This window comes from Propithecus coquereli, unplaced genomic scaffold, assembly GCF_000956105.1.
Source record: "Propithecus coquereli isolate 6110/MARCELLA unplaced genomic scaffold, Pcoq_1.0 Scaffold58, whole genome shotgun sequence".
NCBI classification, from domain to species: domain Eukaryota; kingdom Metazoa; phylum Chordata; class Mammalia; order Primates; family Indriidae; genus Propithecus; species Propithecus coquereli.
Window position 1 is genome coordinate 5443934 of NW_012151729.1, and position 5633 is coordinate 5449566.

The window sequence follows — 5633 nt, forward strand, 5'->3', positions numbered from 1 at the left end:
GTATGATCATGCACTGGCAATAAAAAGAAATAAAGTATTGATATATGCTGCAAAATGGATGAACCTTGAAAATATTATGCTGAGTGAAGGAAGCTAGTCACAAAGGACCACATATTGAATGACTCCATTTATATAAAAAATCCAGAATAGGCAAATACACAGGAATGGGAAATAGACTACTGATTGGCCTAGGGCTGGGGTGGGGTGGGAGGTTCAGAGGTTAATAGCTAAGGGCTAAGGAGATTTTCTTTTTTCCTTCAGAGACAGGGTATCACTTTGTTGTCCGGGCTGGAGTACAGTGGCATGATCGTAGCTCACTGTAACCTCAAACTCCTGGGCTCAAGGGATCCTCTTGCCTCAGCCTCCCCAGAAGCTGGGACTACAGGCCCAGCTAATTTTGTTATTTTTATTTTTTATAGAGACGAAGGTCTCTCTCTGTTGCCCAGGCTGGTCTTGAACTCCTGGCCTTAAGTAATTCTCCTGCCTCAGCCTCCCAAAGTGTTAGGATTACAGATGTAAGCCGCCACGCCCAGCCAAGATTCTTTTTTATTTTTTTAGGTGATGAAAACATTCTAATATGTGGTAGTGATGGATGTACCACTCCATGAACATACTGAGTCATTGAATTATACACTTTGCAAGTGTGAATTGTATAATATGTGAGTTATATCTCAATAAAGCTGTTTAAATATGGCAAGCAGCTGATGGGAATACAAATGAAGACTATGATTAAAATATCACTGTATATCTATTAGAACAGTTAAAATAAAAAATAGTGACAATATCAAATGCTAGTGAGGATGTAGAGAAACTGGATCTCTCATACTTTGCTGGTGGGAATGCAAAATGGTGTAGCCCTTTGGAAAACAGTTTGGCACTATCTTAAAAGAAAACTTTTTATATAAATGGAATCATACAATATGTGGTCCTACTTTCTTAAAAGAAAATACACTTACTGTGCAACCAAGCAACCGCACTCCCGGGCATTTATCCCAGAGAAATGAAAACTTATGCTCAAAGAAATTTTGTACATGATTGTTCATAGCAGCTTTATTTGTAATTTCCAAAATCTGAAACAACCAAAATGTCTGTTCAAGAGGGGAATGCTTAAACAAAGTGTGGTGCAATCGTACCACAGGACACCACTCAGCAGTAAAAGGCAATGAACTACTGATACAGCAACTCGGTTGGATCTCCAGGGCATTACACTTCGTGAAAAGGGCCAATCTCAAAAGTTCACCTCCTGTATGATTTGACTGATAACAACATTCTCAAAATTTCAAAATTATGAAGATGGACAACAAATTAGTGGTTGTCAGAGGTTATGGAAGGTGGAGGGAAGAGGTGGGTGTGGCTATAAAGGGTAGCACGAGGGAAATCTTTGTGGAGATGGAATAGTTCTGTATCTTGCTTGAGTTGGGGAGTGGTTACAATAATCTGTGCATGCAAGAAAGTGACATAGAACTGTGCACCTTGTCCTAATGTAGATTTGTACTTGTACTATACTTGGTTAAGATGTAATCATTGGGGAAAATTGAGTGAAGTGTATAAGGGAACTTCTCTGTATTACCTTTACGACATCCTGTGGATGTATAATTATTCCAAAATAAGAATTTCTACATATGTGTGTGTATATATATATGTTAATATATGTCAATGCGGCTGGTGGACCCTCAACTATTACCTAAGCAATTCACATAGGGGATACATATAAATGTATAAGAAATGCAAGAAAATTCTTGCATTTGAAGCCCATTGTTCCTCACGCTTCTCAGACACATCCAAGATAAAAGCCAGGAGAAATGAGTCATCTTCTGGAAAAGTTATAATTCCTTAGATGCCTTATCTACATTGAAAATGTATGCAAATAAATGATAAATAAACATGACACACTCCCTAAATTTTGCCAGCTTCTGAATATTCATCATCCTAGTGGATTTTAGTCTCTGGAGATATCTAGATTGTGGCTAAGATCCCCCAATCTGGAGGAAAGGCTATGCCATGACTTCATTTCTTTCTGTAGCAATTTCCCCCTTTCAGGTTCTTACACATGTAAAAAGCCCCTCCTCTTTCACTCCATGGGGCAGCTGCTTTCCAGCAATGGAGTAAACGCAAACCTCATGGTTCAGAACATGCCAGCAGCTGCCAAAAGGATACTAATCTTTCAGTTCCTGGACCATGATGAAGAAGGGTTTTTGGCCAAGGTAATCAAAGACTGACTCTACTCCTGGCACAAGCCAGACAGCCGGCGGTGGAGGGCTTCCCCTTGGGAGCCAAGCTCAGCTTCTGACTGGTACAAACTCGTTCCAGGGGCGGGGTCTCAGCTGCACGAACCTGATTCCTTACTTGGTCGTGTACCTCCCCAGCAGGAGTCGGGAAAAGCTACGTACTTAGTAGCCAGACACCAACTAGAACCCTGTATGTCTAAGGCTATACAGGCCCACCAGGCCTGGATGGACTTACCAAGGAAGCCTTCACCACATTGGTACCCAGACACCTTTGCATCCATCTCTCATGACAACCCTTCAAGCCTTCCACCCAACTCTGGACCCACCTCCCCCATGCCCTGCTTTATTCCACATTGTATATGTATTTTCTTGTCTCCTACAAAGTCTCATACAACCCACAGCACGGTCTAATTACTATCGTTAACATTATTAACATACAACAGTCACTATTTCACAAAAACGTACTATGTTCCAGGGCTTTGTAAACATTATGTAATGTAATTATGACAACAACCATAAAGTTAGGCACAATTAGTATCTTGGTTTTACAAACAAACTAAAAACAACATCAACAACAACAACTGAGATCTATATATTTCCAACATCCCTGCTCTTAAGGGTTCCACCATATGGTCTCACTGCTCTGCAGAAGGACTTGTGTTTCCATGCTGGGACCTTTGCAATATGAGACACCTGGGCTTGAACCCAGGTAGGTAATTCACTTGATAAATGGCACTTGCAAAGCACATAGCCATTCGAGCCTCGTTTCCTCATTTGTGAAAATTAGGGATGAAAATAATGCCTGCCTCACTAAACTGTTATGTAAGTTAAATGAGTTAATAAAGTATTTAAAGTACTCAGCATGATACCTAATAAACCGTGGACCCCAGTAAATGGCCATGAAATGAATTAAGGAATGAGTCTGTAAAAATTAACGTGAATAGGGGAGAGAAGAGACACAGAAAATGCCAAACAGTGACTAACACGAGAGGGATAACATTTGGCCTTGTGATGTGGCCAGAGATATCTGGATGAGAAAGTCCCACGGCTCTCTGCCACCCCCCTTGGCTGTTGCCATCCGTAGGCGTTCAGCACTAATGAGGCCACAGCCATGAGCTCCATGCCCTTGTGATAATCCACCTTGCTTGGTTCCACAAGCTCCAATGGCATTTATAACACAGATATTCCAAAACACTGCTTTTGAGAGGGACTGGTCCAAAAAATAGTTACATTTAAAGAGCTCTCTCTCTCTCTACTGCTAGACAAACAATTGCAAACCAACCTGTCACTAATACCAAGGGAGGGGTAACTACAAACAGAAAGCAAAATTCACAAGAACACTGACTCACATCTGTATTGGGACATCAGCTCACTGTTTCTGGGACTTTGAGATTTCACTTACTAGTAAAATAATGGAAAACAATAGACAGAAACCTGAAAAAGATATTTTATAAAGTAAAGGACACTTCTAAACCAAAATAGAAAAAACTTATCTCTCTCTCTCTTTTTTTCCCCAGGACAGGATCTCACTCTGTTGCCCAGGTTGGAGTGCAGGGGCATCATCATAGCTCACTGCAGCCTCAAACTCCTGGACTCAAGTGACCCTCCCACCTCAGCCTCCCAAAATGCTAGGATTACAGGCACGAGCCACTGCCCCTGGGCATTATCTCCATTTTTTCAACTGTATAAAATTTGATTCACACTCATTACACTGATCTTATTTTTCTTATTTTACAATGGACCCATGAAAATTTTGTTCTGGGCATGGACCAGTATATGGAAAAGTATTTGGGAATAACTTCATTATATTATTTAATTTATAAAAACCCAGAAACAGAGATTTTATTCTATATACACAGGAAGAAACTAAGGAATACACCGGGTAAAGAGATTTTCCAAAGACACAATGCATTAAACAGAGTAAGTGGGCTGAGACCAAGAAGGGTCAGTATTAGGAAGTTCTCATGATGCAGTGCCAGCAATCTATGAGATACTAGGTAATTCATAGAAGCTTAAGCATAGCAAAACTTAGGCTACAGGTATATAGCTGTAAGTGCATAAAAGAAAATTGAAAATTTTATCAATTATCTATAGGATTTTTCTACCCTACAAAAAACAGAATACATATAAATAGATACATCTGAAATCTGGTTACTGATTTATTATAAGGATAATGTTTTAATCTGTGCATTACATATTATGTAAATTCAAAGTGAGAGACCACAGCATCCCCATTCTCTCCTTCTCTCTTTCTCCCTTCTGGGCCGTTCTTTACCAATGTCGAGCACACACCCCACTACATTCTTCATTCCACCCAATGCCCTGGACATTCATACATTATGTATACTTTGAAAGAAAAGAAAGTTAGAGTGAGGAAAGTTTTTACATAAGTTTTCAGAAACGTTGATAATGAAAACATCTTGGAAACTCAGCTAATTGAAAACCAGTCAAACCTTTGCTACGAGGTTCCAATATCATGTTAAAGTATTTCCTCTGAGATAAGTCAGCCTGGTTCTACCAGCTAAGACTTCTCAGCTCCTGAGTATGCAGAATTACTCCTCTTTAGAGCCACTACTTTAGAGCAATGCCTGGTGTCACCATAATTTTTGCAAAGAACATTCTTTGATGGACTAGACGCCCTGCATGCAAACACTAGAGCTGGTGAGTCAATTTATAGCCAAGTCCATTCTTGGGAATGATCAGAGGGCAGAGGTCCTGTGGACCACTATTCTTCAGAATGTCAATTGGATTCCATTCTACAAACAACAGCACTCCACACAACAGCAGTAGCAATAAAAATGACGACAGAAAAATGCTTCATATTTGAGTTTAATCTGATTAACGCTGGATTATGTTATTTCATGGAGGCCAGCTTAGAACTTTTTTCCTGATGGTCATTATGAATCCAAATATGCTGAGTTTTTCAAATATATTTGATCAAATAACTCTTTTTACAGGGTTAGGAGAGGCAACTTTTTTTTTTTTTTTAAAAAAAGTCCTAGATTATCAGCCTGTGGAACTGTGGTTTGAGAAATGTTCAAGTATCAACCAGTATAGCTTAATCAGTATAGTGTTAACCAGTAGAGCTTACTTGAGACCTTTTAGACTTGTAATTTTTTTTTTTACTAACTTTGTACCTTGAAGCGAAAAGATAAATTGTAGACTATTTTTTTTATCCTCCAAAACTCATGACTCCTTGGACTTGGACCCAAAACATTCTATAATTTTTCTCCTTTCCAAGACCCAAGGCAACCTCCCTCCATAAATCCATCCTCAGCCATAATTATAAAACTAAAAATTTAATAAAACCCCACAATGTGTCTATAAGCACAAAATGTATGCAATTTTCACTGAGCCCACAGGTCAATGCTACAAAATAACTATAATCACTATCCCCTTTATGCA